The sequence below is a fragment of the Pinus tabuliformis genome, chromosome 9, assembly GCF_031772625.1.
Source record: "Pinus tabuliformis cultivar Carrire ecotype Pingquan chromosome 9, CPIR1, whole genome shotgun sequence".
Classification (NCBI taxonomy): domain Eukaryota; kingdom Viridiplantae; phylum Streptophyta; class Pinopsida; order Pinales; family Pinaceae; genus Pinus; species Pinus tabuliformis.
The window spans coordinates 1,617,919,154-1,617,935,864 of NC_142307.1; the positions used below are offsets into that span (position 1 = coordinate 1,617,919,154).

At 37.7% G+C, this 16,711-nt stretch overlaps 2 pseudogenes; both read right to left on the reverse strand.

Moving 5' to 3' along the window:
- The window catches only part of LOC149154991 (alpha-dioxygenase PIOX-like), a 44,478-nt pseudogene extending 35,726 nt beyond the window's left edge, over nt 1-8,752 (reverse strand).
- Nucleotides 8,753-9,414: 662 nt separating this feature from the next.
- Nucleotides 9,415-16,711, reverse strand: part of LOC149154992 (alpha-dioxygenase PIOX-like) — a 49,714-nt pseudogene continuing 42,417 nt past the window's right edge.

Consider the following 16,711-nt stretch of genomic DNA (forward strand, 5'->3'; position numbering starts at 1 on the left):
CCGTGATGCCATGAGCAAAAAGATAAAGAAGGCCGTCTCGCTGATGGCAAAACCTTTAATCTTCTTCTCTGCCATGAGGCCGACCTGTAGATCTAGAAGTTCAACGTCGTTATCATAGACCTCTTTCAACATTTGGATTTCCTCCTTATCGTCTGTGAGGTCTTCCCATTTTGAGATGGGAATCATCAGCATATTCCACCGGAATTCATTGTATCTTGCTATGCTCCTCTCCCTATCACGATAAACTGAAAAAGTACACTCTATCAAATCTGCTACTTCACGTTTTAATTTAACAAATTTAAAATAGGATGAAATTAAAAGAGAAAAAACATGAAGAAAAAAAAGAAGTGCAACCAGTAACTAAAGTAATAAATTTCTTACTCTCCAGTGCGGGCATGTCTACAGGATATGGTCTCTCATTTCCATCGGGGTCCTGAGCGATAATGTCTCTCATCCATACAGGGTAGTTCCACAGATTAAGGGCCCCACAGGCTTGATGCCCCATTGATACAATGTGACATTCCTTACCAATATCTGATAACGTTTCTTCTCCTGGAATTCCTATTAGTTCCTTCATCTTTATCCTGTGAGTCACATGAATGGATGACACCGGATATTTAAGTACTATTTGCTTTTATCATAGTCTAATGTTCAAACTGCTTCCAAAATAACCAGAACGTGAACAGAGTTCCAATCTAAGTGATGCTGTAAACTCAACTCACTCTTTGAGAATTGGAGGGGTTTTGTTGGCCACTGGAGTTCCATGAATGTCTCTGACGAGGATGCCGTCTGGCAACAGACTGTGCATTCGATAGACACCCACAAATTCCTCAGTGAGAGAGTATGGGACTCCATGATTCTGAGGCTTGGGCATTCCTATATAGCCGCTCAGGAGAGAACTTCCAGTGTGACCAAAGATGTTCTTCACCTTCTTACCCAATAAACCATACCTGCACATAGTGAAAGCTTCGTTCATTAATAAGAAGAAAGCCTGTATTTAAACATTTTATAAAAAATACGAATTCCTTTATGTTTTAGCTCTGATATTTTAGCCCTTTGCCTTAAATTTCAAGATTGCAACCTGTGTAAAACAATATGTAATTATATGTACCAATTGGCGTTCATTCCAGCAAGGAGGGTGTCCGTTTTGAGGAGCTCCACCGTCCAGTCAATGGTGTGGATCTTGGCTATCACGGCTGAAGTCACTAATCTTGCATGGCGATACAAATCCTCGTTGCTCATACCAATATAGTGAAGCTGCATTTATAAATTAGTTGACCAAATTATATTAGTCTCCAATGAGATTGATCTTAGTGCTGAGGGTCCAGATGTGAATTTCAATGAAAAACTTTAATAATCAATGGTCATAGTCAAGTAACATCCATAGTATTCTATAAGTTAGAATGGATTATTGAGAATTTCTGCAATAAAATATAATTACCTTCAACATGTCGCAAACAGAATTATGTTCTTGGATAAATGTTGGAATCCAGAGGCACAGCAAACAAAAATAAACACACACAGCAGAACAATCAAGCACATAAGAGACAGTTTTTAACGTGGTTCATCCAACCAATCTGGGTTACGTCCACCAAACATAGGCATCAGGAATTTATTAATCAAATTGGAGATTACATAATGAAAAAATTCATAAAACTCTCACCCTCTCAGCCAACCATCCGAATGGTTGCCTGTTATATAGCATAGAGAATCTAACAACCTCATTAATTCCCTCACATCAAATATAGGAGGCATTAACTCCCTCCCAACAACCTGGAGTTAATCTAGGACCTGAATTCTATTGTTGTCATCAGCGGAGATTTTTCCTATTTTGCTCCAAACAGAAAATCTCAACAATCTCCACCTTGACAACAATTCACCTGATGCCCTGTTATTATTATTTTATCTTTTCTGCAAGCCAAGAGAAGCCAAACACCAGCGTAGCTTCTCCAACAAAACTAGTTTCGTGAACATGTCTGCACAGTTCTCCTTTGTATGCACCTTTTCAAGAGAGACTCCCCTTTCAGTGATAACCTGTCTTACAAAATGGTACTTAATTGGAATATGCTTTGATTTGCTATGATAGGCCGGATTCTTAGCCAAATGTATTGCACTTTGACTATCACAAAGTAACCTGATGTTGTCCTGTAACCTACCAAACTCACCAAGCAAACCTTTCAACCATACCGCCTCTTTGCAAGCATGCGAAGCAGCAATGTATTCTGTTTCAGTAGTGGATAAAGGAACAATGTTTTGTAGCTTTGACATCCAGCTAATAGCTCCACCTGCAAGAGTAAAGACATACCCTGAAGTTGACCTTCTCTTATCCAAATCACCTGCAAAATCAGAATCAACATATCCGCAAACAGATTCACTACTCTTATTGTAAGAAATACAATAACTACTTGTGCCTCTCATATACCGAAGCACCCATTTTACTACTGACCAGTGCTCTTTACCAAGATTTTCCATGTACCTGCTGACAACCCCAACTGCATGTGAAATATCTAGTCGCGTACACACCATCGCATACATCAAACATCCTACTATATTGGCATATGGAATTCGAGACATATAATCCTTTTCTTCATCTGTATTAGGACATAAACTGGAAGAAAGCTTGAAATGGGAAGCTAAAGGGACTGACACAGGCTTCACATTATTCATACCAAACCTCAAAAGTATTTTCTCAACATACTTCTGTTGTGATAGCTAGAGCTTACCATTACTCATGTCTCTGAAAATCTCCATGCCCAAAATCTATCTTGCAGCTCCTAGATCTTTCATATCAAACGTCCTTGCCATCTGAGTCTTCAACCTGTTGATTTCTTCAATGCTTTTGCTTGCTAAAAGCATATCATCAACATACAATACTAAGATAATGAACATGCCATTATTTAACTGCTTAAAGTAAACACAATGATCATATTCACTTCTTACATATTTCTGACTCAACATGAAAGAATCAAACTTCTTATACCACTACCGAGGCGACTGCTTTAGGCCATATAATGACTTCTTGAGCCTGCAGACAAATTTCTCATTGTGATGCTGAACAAACCCTTCCGGTTGTTCCATATATATTTCCTCATCTAAATCACCATGTAGAAATGCAGTCTTAACATCTAACTGCTGCAACTCTAAATCAAGTAAAGCCACTAATGCTAACACAAGTCTAATTGAAACAAGTTTAACCACTGGTGAAAAAATCTCATGAAAGTCAATACCGACTTTCTGAGAAAACCCTTTTGCAACCAGCCGAGCTTTGTACCTGTCTTCCGTATCATTCACACCCCGTTTCAGCTTGAACACCCACTTGCATCCCACAGTTTTCCTGCCTTTGGGAAGTTCAACCAGATCCCACGTGCCATTCTTACCTAAGGCCATCATTTCTTCCTTCATGGCTGCTTTCCATTTGTTACTATTTGAACCTTCTACAGCTTCCTGATAACACAGAGGTTCATCATCATTAGCGGTCAAAGCAACTGAAGTAACATAATCATCATACCTTCTCGGAGGACGTTTGATCCTTGTAGACCTCCTTAAGGATATTTCTGGTGCTTCCACAATTGGCTGTCTATCATCTGTAGGAACTTCTTCATGATTGCCATCTGAGACCTGTTCATGTCCTCCATCTGAACCCTGTTCATAATCTGATTCTGAAACCTGTTCATGACTAGAATCTGAACTATGATCACCACGACTATCATCAGAAGTGCTATCAAACTGAATGTGCTGGAAATCAGATACATCTTCATGTTTCAATCTACTATCTACATCTAACTGTACAAGAGAGGATTCATTAAACTTTACATCTCTGTTGATGATGATTTTGCGGGTAGTAGGATCCCACAATCTATATTCCTTTGTTCCATCACCATACCCAACAAAGACATACCTTTTCGATTTCGGATCTAATTTAGTTCGTTGATGTTTAGGCACTAGAGCATATGCATCACAACCAAACACTCTGAGTTTAGAATAGTCACAAGGGTGTCCTTTCCATACCTCTTGCGGAATCTTGCAGCCTATTGCCGTTGATGGAGATCGGTTTATCACATAACAAGCTGTTGCCACTGCTTCCGTCCACAACTCCTTTTGCAACCCGGCGTTACTCAGCATACATCTTGCTCTCTCTAGAAGAGTCCTGTTCATGCGTTCAGCAACTCCATTCTGCTGAGGATTATAAACCGTGGTCTTATGTCTTTCGATCCCTGCATCCTTGCAATAGCTGTCAAACTCCTTGGAGGAAAACTCACCACCATTGTCAGTTCTTAAACATTTTATAGTTCTACCAGTGTTGTTTTCTACCAATGCTCTAAACTGCTTGAAAACTGTAAAAACATCAGACTTCTTTTTCAACATGTAGACCCATACTTTACGAGAAAAGTCATCAATAAACGATACAGAATATGACGAGCCACCATATGACGCTGTAGGGGCTGGACCCCAAACATCTAAATGGATATAATCAAGTATGCCTTTACTAGTATGTTTTCCTGTTTTAAACTTTTGATTACTTTGTTTACCAAACAGACAATGTTTACAGAAATCCAATTTTCCAGATCTTAGATTAGGAAGTAACTTTTGGTCAGCCAAAATTTTCAATCATCTTTCACTCATATGCCCCAATCTTTGATGCCATAAGTGAATGGAACTACTGTCATGTTCAGACACAGACACATGATCTGACCCAGTTCTACCTTCTAACTGAAATAGATTTCCTACTTTCTTAGCTTTCATAACTAGTAAGATGCCTTTGTAAATTTTCATTACTCCACCTTGAATTACAGTTTTATATCCATTTGAATCAAGTGCTCCTAATGAAATCAATTTTTTTCTCAAATCTGGTACGTGCCTCACATCAGTTAACATTTTGGTTGTGCCATCAAACATTTGTAGTTGTACACTTCCTATTCCAACAATACTGCACGTGACATCATTACCCATGTACACGACTCCATCATCAACTGATCTATATGTTTTAAACCAATCTCTATGTATACACATGTGGTTAGATGCCCCAGAATCTAACAACCAATGTTGATCATGTTTTGAAACATTAACAGACAATACTTCATCACTCATACCTGAACCGGATACTGAACCTGTATCTGTGGTGTTGGCTTCCTTCTTTTCTGTCAAAGAGCCTTCTTTAGCAGCCTGCTTTCGCTTCCAACAATCCTTTTTCAGATGTCCAGCCTTGCCACAATGCCAGCACTTCACCTTTGGCTTCTTTCCTTTGGACTTTGAGCGAGAGTCGCTATGCTTTCCCCCGGAGTGTCTCTCTCTTGAGCGACCTCTGGCCATCATTACCTCTGATGTAGAGGTGTCTGCATTCAACCTCTTCCTTGTCTCTTCAGCCAACAAGGCTCCAACAACATCGTCAAACTCAAGGATTTCTGATGTACTAAAGCTTATGGAAGTAACAAAGTGATCCCAAGATTCAGGCAAAGAACATAATAGAGTTATTGCCTTATCCTCTGAATCCAATTTCACATCTAGACTGTCTAATTGCACCAATAAGGTATTAAAAACATTCAGGTGATCAACAATTGAGGTAACTTCTTTCATCTGCAAACCGTAAAGCTGCCGTTTTAGGAGAATCCGATTTGTCAAAGATTTCGTCATATAGAGCTTCTCAAGCTTCGACCACAAGCCTGCGGCGGTTTTCTCTGACACAATGTTGAACAGAACATCGTCCGCTAGACATAACCGAATTGCGCTCAGAGCTCTATCGTCCATCTCATCCCATTCATCCTCTGTCATGGAAGGAGGCCTTTTGTTTTTCCCCAAGAGTGCTTTCGCCACACCTTGTTGAACCAGCAGATCATGCATCTTTACCTTCCAGATCTCAAAATTATTCTTGCCATTAAATTTCTCAATTTCAAACCGGGCACTTTGAGTTTTCGCCATTTGTATCAACAAAAAACACAATAATCTCCAATATCCAACCAACAATAAAAAAAAAATTTCCTATGCCTTTCTGCCTTTGCCTTTAAAACAAAAACTGCCCTTTGCACTTATATTAAAAAAAAAACTTTCTGCCATATGCACTTCTCAAAATAAGTAAGAGACGTCCTTTAAAAAAAAACTGACTTATTGCTGTGCAAAAAATTACAGTATATAAAGACCACCGCCAGAAACAAAAAATTTTGTTTTATTAACTTCTGTCTCAAACAAAAGAAATCTGCAATATTCATGCAGAGACCAAATGTTCTTCCACATAGACACGCAGGAATGCCGCACTGGATAAACACTAACGTGCTTTCACGCCAAGGATTGTTCCTAAATGGTGACTTTGGTGCGATTTTAGTGTGTTCAATACTTCCCAAAACAAAAAGAAAACTGTTATGAACCTGAACGCCGGCTATAAACCCACGCAGAACCAATTGCACGCACAGCAGATAGCGCAACAGACTTAATCAACCAGCAAATATATATATAAAGCCGTCGTTATGAACCCAACCAGAATTTAGTTTGCAAACGATTCTTGCCACCGTCAGTTTCATATATCCGTAAGCAAAGTCCAGGCTTACAAAGACAGTATTCTGATACCTAGTATAAAATTTCAGCATTAAAGTTATGCAACACAATGCATTATCAGCAATACGCACCGTCTTCCACCAGCAATCCACGCACAGTAAAACGATCCACGTCTCTCCAGCAATGTACTGCAATGTACAGGCCTCCACGCCCGCACACGATTCATGCAGCAGCGAACATTCGCGCACCAGCACGCAGGTCTGGTCTCTTCCGCGCAGCAGTAACGCCTCCACGCTCCAGCACCATTTGTTCAGCAGACACTGCCTGATCCACGCAGCACCTCCAGGCAGCAATCGATCTGCTCTCCAGCAACCAAACCAACTCCGCGCTCCACCTCCAGCAGTGCCGCTCCTCCAACGCGCTCTGATACCAATTGTTGGAATCCAGAGGCACAGCAAACAAAAATAAACACACACAGCAGAACAATCAAGCACATAAGAGACAGTTTTTAACATGGTTCACACAACCAATCTGGGCTACGTCCACCAAACATAGGCATCAGGAATTTATTAATCAAATTGGAGATTACATAATGAAAAACTTCATAAAACTCTCACCCTCTCAGCCAACCATCCGAATGGTTGCCTGTTATATAGCATAGAGAATCTAACAACCTCATTAATTCCCTCACATCAAATATAGGAGGCATTAACTCCCTCCCAACAACCTGGAGTTAATCTAGGACCTGAATTCTATTGTTGTCATCAGCTGAGATTTTTCCTATTTTGCTCCAAACAGAAAATCTCAACAATAAAAAGAGCCTGCATAACCGACACCCCTGCCCATGAATTACGAACATCTTCAGAGAGGGAAATTCCGTCTTTGTCGTGAAGAAGAAGGCCATCGTCCCCCAACTTCAACTTACCATCTTTGAATGTTCTTACTTTTTTTTATTCACTCGCGTTGTTTCCATACACTATACTCCCATCCCTGTTTATTTACGTATAGCATGACAAGAGTATATACATTTATATATATTGTGAGACACCTTCACAATTTAGAGGATTTATAGAGAGATAGAGCGTTTAGTCCAGGCAGGTTTTCTTACCACCAGGCGGTCCTCCTATTTCGTGATCTTGTTTTGATGTCACAACTGCCAGTAGGCACTGCTTTGCTTTCGAAGAATTTGAATTCCGTTAGCGGACATTGCGGTGCAACGCTGCGTGGGGCGTTTAACTCTACCTGAAAAATCATGAATTAATGTTAATGTTATATAATTTCTCGTAAAATATATGGTGTTTTCTATTTCTCAGATGGGAAAACTGTGATCAAATCTGTTTAAACTTTTTTTTTTTTAACTATCTATAATTCCGGCACCCTGAAAAGCTTCAGAACACTAAGATTGTAAAAAATGCTCTCTTCAAATTTATGATTCTAATAAAATCACTACAAAATTATAGGCAAATTATACGAGAAAATATACTGAGAGAAATTTAACAGAGAGCATACGCTCTAAATATATATTGAATAAGGTAAAGTTAATGTTATATAATTTATGATATTTGCATTGAAAATTGTGATAATGGTGATTGAAAACGTTGTGCTTACATATACTTTGTCTTCAACGTGATCGACCCAGTCATGAATCATGAACTGGATCCACGTGGCAGCAAGCATGTTAAATTGTTTTCCTGTATCTACCATTTTCCTCCGAGAGAGCAGCTTGGTAGCAACTACCATGGGATGTGGCTTTAGCAATTGTTTAGTAAATGCACATGTAATTTAGTTATCAGATTAATGACATGTGAAAAAGAAACAACGTTTCGTGGGATGGTTTAATGACCTTATCATGCTGAGAAGGCAGCATGTTTCGCCCAAAGAACGCCCCTTGGCATCCTGTTTCGGCACAGAACAGGTCATCGTAACTTCCATCAAGAGTTCTATCCACTGCATTATATCTTCCTCCCTGCACTGCCGAACTTCCCACATTGATAAGATTATAACGCTCGTGCAATGTCCGCCTTATCTCCAGGTATAGGAGTCCTAGGCAAACAGGCAATCTATGCCACGCGTAGAATCGATCCACCAAATGTATAATCTGCAGATTAGGAAAAAAAGAGAAAGATCAAAGTTCATAACCCCTCGTTCATTCAGTATTCTACATTTACAACATTTCATTCATGGTGATACTTACTAGGAAGAGGAGCCTGTCTATGAAACTCAATCTTGAATATTGGGAGACGAGGTTCCGGTCAAGCAAACCCATATCTCAAACAGAATACAACTGCAATTAATACGCAAGATCGAAGAGGAGGGGAATGCACTCTGCGCTGGAAGAAAGAACACTGGAGGCCTTTATATAGAGGGCTGAGACCAGAGTAGTCAAACCTAGAACAGAGTCATTCAGAATTCACTCTTTTGTGTTAGGTAGAATGGAGTGACTTTATTTTCTCTGGGTGGACGTATTTTTATTGACCTGACCTGTTTGAATTTTATGATTGGCTAACGTATTTTTATGCAGGATCTTTATTTCACAGAAAAATATTTTTTCTGTCATTAACCACGTAGTTATACACGGTACCATCCCTGCCATGTTCATAAATGAAAATAAAGCTCAGATTAGATCATGGTTCATCTCTTTTTCTTAAACCGTAAGTTGTTTTAAACTAGTAAATGTTGAGTAATATAAACCAATTATATATATCATTTTATATATTGTTGTTTTATAAGCCAATTATATATTGAATATCATTTTATAATCGATTTATTACCTGCATTATGCATTATACTTATATTTAAGATACAAAGCCATATCCCACATGAATTCCGCCAGCGACGCAGGCGGCTCCGAGTTGTTGCCATTGCACAGGAGCGACCCCCCACGCATAAACTTACAAATGTGATCATCAGCCTCATATGGTCATCTCCTTAGCTCAATGTGAATTCCGCCAGCGTCGCAGAGGGCTCCGCGATGTTGCCATTGCACAGGAGCGACCCCCCCGCAGTGGCCGGTGGCGCATTTCCATCTTCCGTACCCATCGAATGTGCATAACGTGCCTCTCCACACGCGGCCCGACCATCCACTACGAGCTTAACTGTCATACTCTGCCCGGACCTCACCTCGAAACCCGTGCTGGATTCCTCTGTGCCCGCGCCCGCCTAGAATCCCGGCCATACAGTGCACTCGCAATGGTTTATTAGCGTCAACGACGACGTCCGCGCCCCTGCCACATTCAATAAGTACATCACCTCAAAATTAAGTTACTCATATTTCTAATCAACAATATAAGTTACTAGAGGAACAAGCTCACAAACATTTAAGAAGGTAGTTTAGTTTAATTGGTTGTTTGATGTAAATAAACAAATAATCTACTCTCGGTGTCCAATAAATCCATAAAACAGAAAACGCAATGTTGTAGTTTAGTTTTCATGCCGTACCAGAATAAGGTTTTTTATTTAATTATCTTGGTACATACTAGCAATTGCCCTTAAAGGTGCAAAGGTACACCGAAGTTTGGGAAGATCATCTTGTCAAGAATAGAACCCATTGATGCATGCTCACAACAAAATTTTAGAATTAGAAATCAGCTACATAATTTCAAAAATCCTCTTAATAACACAAATACTCGTAAATTTTTATTTATAAAATGCAAATAACTCAATACGTTTAGCTACATTCAATGTAATGATAATGACGACAATATTCATTTTTAACACACAAAATTTGTAATAAAAAAAACTTCCCCTGTTTAATTATAAATATAGAATTTAAAAATAATAATCAAGTTTTTCACAATTTTATATACCAACATTTCTCCAAAAATAACCATTTGCAATCCCTTACAAGCTTTCATTTTTATCATAAGCTTAAACTAGAATTTCTTCATCCTAGTTTAATCCAGGAAAAGAATATAGGTTGAACCTTATCTCTAATTTGATTCTACAACTCAACAACACATACGCAATAGAGTCAATTGTTTTCAACAACACAACAAATTTAAATTAATTATGTAGAAAAAGAAATGATGTCTCTCTAGTACAATTAAATCCAATAAGAAAAACAATTTTTGATTTCACATTGGAAACACTAATAAGAAAAATTCCATTCTCAGACTATTGAAAAATAATTTCAGACATCACATTGGAAACATTCATAAGAAAAATTTCATGCTCATGAAAAGAAATGTAAAGCAAAAGGGTTGGGTGGAAGGTAATGCAGAGCAAAAGGGTTGGGTGGAGGGTTTGTGTGGAGGTTGTTTTTCTAGAAACTACCCATTTTTACAATTGGAAGGTGTCCTTTTATGAGCATATTGCTTTGTATCTTTTTTTTTATGGAAGACCATTATTGGGTAAATTGAGAATCGATCATGCACCAATTAAATGAAATCAGGGGATTATGGTGAACTCTCACCAAGGACAAAGCAGAGGACAAAGCACGACAGATCTTGCTGAGGTGTAAAACAGGTGTCTGATCAAGCCAATTAAGTTCCATACAATTCTTCATTAGTGCAAAGAAACTTGCATTTCAAAATTACAACCAACATATAACTAAATAACATTTTACCTTTCTATTTATAGGAAAAAATTATGAAGTCATATTTATGAATTAATTTGTGACTTATCTTATATAGATAATGTATATAAAAGTGAACTTATTGCATCAAAATTGTTCTTATATGGATTTAAAAAATAGAGAAAGAATAATTGAATTTTATATTGAATCTACAAATTTAAAAAAATAATATTTATATAAATTAATTTATTTATTTATTTATATAATTATCAAATTTATTAACAATCCCATAAAAGTATAATACATACTTTTTATATAATTCAATTTCATTCATATGGATACGCGGAGAGAGATCCATCTCAAACCATTTTTCCTGAACTAGTATTATAATTAACGTGTAATTTCACATGCTGTTTCTTGAGCTATAAATTCCTACTCAACCATTTAGATCAAAGTCTTAACAGAGTAACAAAACATGAAGTATTATAGAAGAAACACTACATAACAACCCTGCTCTTGACTACCAACTTATAGATAAATACATATATTTATGCAGTGACACTATAATTTCTTTGTGATTTAGCACATCTCAATTTAATGAGATAATGTAGCTAGTATTAGAAGCTGATATAAATGCATAAACCATTGATGACATATTTTATTAAACCACATTCTCATTTAGTGCAGTTATGTTACAGAGTTTGCATGTAAAAAATACAAATCACTGGATTGTAATGATACCTACTTAGTTTCACCAAAATGATACAACCTGGTTTCACCAACCAGCTTTAGGACACTAAGTACAAAACAACTGATCATCATCTTTGCTAGTTAATCGCATGCTAACGCTAGTCACCCAAATCTTTCCAGGAGATTTCTAAAAAAAACCTTGCAACGCCTTCTTCAGCTTTCGTGGGCAATGCATGAGTTAGGCCCAGTTAGATTCTTGACTATTCTTAATGGAAATAATCAGCACTGGAATATTATACTGCAAGTGTACAACGGTTTCCAACCAAAAACAAATTTGGAAGTTTAAAACAAATACAGAGTTTTTTAATAACACACTGCCAATGCATTTCACACAATCTTTACGAATTTAGAGATTAAAATATTCATGTGGCAAGGAAGAAAAGAAAAATAAATTCCATCTAGTCAACTATAAAATAGTTCATGGTCCCTTAAATAGATGTTATTTGGAAATAATAGATCCTATATTGTCTAATCAAGCAAAGGGAACCATGCTCTTTATGGAGATATGTGACAAGTAAATTATAAATAGTGGAAAGAAGTTCATGCTCCCTTAAATAGATGTTATTTGGAAATAATAGATCCTATATTGTCTAATCAAGCAAAGGGAGCCAAGCACTTTATGGAGATATGTGACAAGTAAAATATAAATAGTGGGAAGAAGTTCTCTAGCGTAGATACTTTAGAGAAAAACATATTAGAACCTTGGATGATCAAGTGCCAATGATCTTTGGATCCCCTCTTTAGTATCTCCATAAAGCATTCCTACCTGCACCTAGAAGCATTTCACGTGGATTCTAGGTATCATGAAACAAACCAAAGTATGGGAAGACAATATAATGGGTTTCCATCCCTTTCTTTAGGGATTTTCCTTCAATATATAAGAGTATAGATGTTAAATCAGGATATCAAATTTCTCATTGATCTTTCTGAATGGGAAAACTCTAATAGCCCCAAGGATTAGCTCAATTGTTCGAGTTCTCATCATTAAAGAACGTCGGTAATGGAACGTCACATCATCAGTTATCCTTGATGTTCTTGGGGTTAGGCTCCGCTACTGAGTTGGTGGGAAGTGATCCCTTCACGTGGATATGCCCGAATATTTTATGTGGATGTAAGGACCACCGATCTCCAGTGTTCATGAACCAGACATAAAAATAAATAAATAATGGGACAACTCTGATTAATTTTAGGTTCGAAATGGACCAGATGCAAGTATTTAAATCCTCCTAACGAGTTATGCAATAAGATGAACTAGCATCTATCTCAACTAAAGGGTGCATCTCCCTTAAATAAATGGGCCAAATATTGAAGAGGATGCACCCCCCCCCCACCCCCCCCCCTTCCCCCCCCCCCCAAGGGGAATCTATTTATGAGCATTGAATATTTGAAATATTTAACTAACCAAAACCTATCACCCCAGTCCCTCATCAATAAATTAGTTGAAGGGGGATATTGATCGCCACCTATCCATATATCCATTTGGATTCTTGCTCACAACAAAATCTTTACTCATGACAATCTACATAAACGAGGATTCCATGAACCCTCTCTTTGATACATATGCAAATGAAAAGAGAATTAGTAAAGATGTTATTTTTTGAGAGTTAGTTCATTGCAAAAGTGTGGAGGAAAGATATTAAATATCTTGAAAAACTCATTCACCCATGCAAGATACAAGAGAAATGTCATTGACTTAAATACATCACTATCCTAGTTTTGTGCATAAGAAACCTATTTTTAAGAGTTATTTGATGATGTTACCTGAGTTCTTAATGTGAAAATATAGATATCTTGTAATAAATAAATATTTAAATAGGTGCCTGACATCCCTAGCAATGATATCCAATGAATTGATCCAAAAAATTTGTTCAATCTAAAGGTAGAAAAAAAAATCTTGCTATAAAAATTACTTTTCTCTAAGTTCCCTATGAAATTTAACTCCCTCCTCCCACATCTACCCAGGTAACCGGCCGACCGAGGTAAACATGTGACGAGAGGCTACTATGATATGATTCAACCTCCTAGGTGACCTTAAGGAAGTGGAATTGATAGAAACACAACATATAAACCTTCCACATCAGCTACAAGACCCCTGAGAACCATCCCAACACTTCAGGAAGCTAGCCCTTGGGTCCCACTAAAGCTTTTGATCACTTGACCTCTGGATGCTCTCTTGCTATAGGCCTGCCAACGGCCAAGGGGCTTTGGATGCTATCATGTTATAGGCATGCCATCGTCCGGGGACTACTTTTTAGTTATGTGTCAACGTTAACCGGATTTAAGCCACTTTTTCAAGCCCTAATCCTAGTTCACCGCACATAATTGAATGACATCTTCATAACAATAAAATAACAGGGAAACAATGATGCAAAAACAAATCATTGAACAAGCTCTTAACCATTCCCCTACTAGCCATGACAAGCATTTCATCAAACATATCACAAATATGTAATCTACAGGTGTAAACAACATATTGAAGCATAGGGATCTCATACTTATCTGAGAATTGCTAAGAAACATTATTCCCTCTTAGCAATTGTTGTATTATCATCTAGTAGGTCATAGATACATTTTCCATTCATTTACAAGTAAAAAGTTGATGAGAGCCATAAATAGCCACTGTCATAAAACACATATATAACCAACATAATAGTAGCAAAAATACTAATGAAATCACAACCATATGATCCACATATAAACCAATATAATACTCATAGAAATACAAAGAGAAATAACCTTTGATTAATGATGCGAAATCCAAACCTGGAATGGGACTACCACGTTCCACCTGACCATAGAATGGATGAGCCAAATCTCTCTTTAGCCATTCACCCTCGTGCCATATTCCAAGCATGAATGTGGGACTCAAACCGAAAGAACCAACTGGGGTATAGTGAGGCCAAACATCCTCACCCTGATCAATAGAAACCAGGCTTTACCGTAATCCATCTCGAATCACTAGGCAACATAATGAACATGTAATAACAAGCTTTACCATGATCTCCACCAGATCACTAGGCAAAAACAAGCATGGATGCCACTATATTTCTCCACCTACACCGTGAGCAATTTTACCGCTTTACCGCAATATCTCAAGCTTTACCGCAATCCAAACCCGGATTACTATGCCCTAACTTGAGGCCTACTCTCCATGTGTTATCTCATATCCCAAACCCGCGATTACTAGGCCCAACAAAGATCAAACCACCTCTTGGCTTTACCGTATATCCTTCTATTCACCAGCAATATTCCTAGGCCCACTCATGCGACACAATTGTTTAGAAATGGCAACAAGAAATTCCAATTTAATTTGTCTTTGAATTAAACCAAGAATTAAAATTGAATTCTATTCTCATAACAACTTGTAAATAGTTAATTAAGTTTAATTAACTTAATTAGCTTAGGAATTTCAAGTTAGAAGTCTTTCTGAAGTCATTTATATGTTATCCCTAAGTTTTAGGGGTCTAGTATGAGTTTAAATTGAGTTGGGTGGGTGGGTGGACATTCTATTTAAAAAAGTGAGTGCAACTAGATATTCAAAGTAAGCGTTGGTCATAAGAGGCGCCTTCTAGATGAGATGAAGAAGAAGAAGTAAGTAGACAAATATGCAAAATGCAATAATATTGGAAGTAAGTAGACAATGCAAATGCAATATGTTGCAATTATATTTCTATTCAATATTGTGTTTTTTGTTTTATGGATTTATTGGGGACCGACAGTAGATTATTTGTTTATTTACATCAAACAACCAATTCAACTAAACTACCTTCTTAAATGTTTGTAAGCTTGTTCCTTTAGTAACTTAAGTTGTTGATTAGAAATATGAGTAACGTAATATTGAGGTGATGTGGTTATTGAATGTGGCAGGGGCGTGGGCGTCGTCGTTTACGCTAGTGAATAGTTGCGAGTATATGGTATGGCTGAGAATCTAGGCGGGTGCGGGCACATAGGAGCTATTCAGCAAAGGTTTCAAGGTGAGGCCCGGGCAGAGTATGACAATTGGATCTCCCAGTGGATGGTCAAGCCAAATGTGGGGACGCATGTTATGGACATTTGACAAGGACGAAAGAGGGAAATTTTCCACCGGACCTTGTGGGGGGTCGCTCCAGTGCAACAACAACAATGTGGAGCCCCCTGCGACACTGGTGGAATTCACAATGGAGGAAGGCGTATCTGTCAAATTGTAATAACATTCTGGACAAATCTTTCAGCTACAATATATTTCATCATCTCTACATAATTTGGATGCAAAACCTTATGAAAGTTCTTTCCAACTAGTCAGCCTTTAGTTATTATTTGTTCTCCTTGTACAACTTCTCTGTTACATTGGTCAAAAGATTGCAAATACGCCTGAATTTTTGTACAATTCTGTCTGCAACAAAACATGTTTGCAGTTAGCGTGGAAGCCAATATTAGGAGAAGGCATGATGTTTTTATTTTCCATCAGTTAACTTGTTGACAACGTCCACAGTGTTGTCCAGAGTGACGTGAGACTTTTCCTATAAACAATAGATAAGATGAGAAGACCTACTTGTAGTTTCGCTTTCCTCTCATCTCCCTTGAATCGATCCTGTCGTTCCTTCCCACACTTAATACGCTTGAGAAGTACCTATAAACACAACAAAAAACAAAGAATCAATTAAAGCACACGATCTATTGAATACAAGTGAAAGGAATCAGATACAATTCACACATATAAGCATTATGAAACAATACAAACATATGGGAGAAAGGTTCAAACACTTTATTAGATAGAAGAAGGAATTACAACCATTGGTGTCTGATTCAAAGCCATTCCTTTAGCTTGGATCCCATCCACATCACATCAAAAGCATGACAAACTTGTAGCATTACAATACTTGCTCTAAAGCCAAATCTCATAACAACATTATCTCCTTACAATTCAACATAATCCAACCCCTAATCACTTAGATGAGTGGTAAATTTATAGGAAGATAAAGG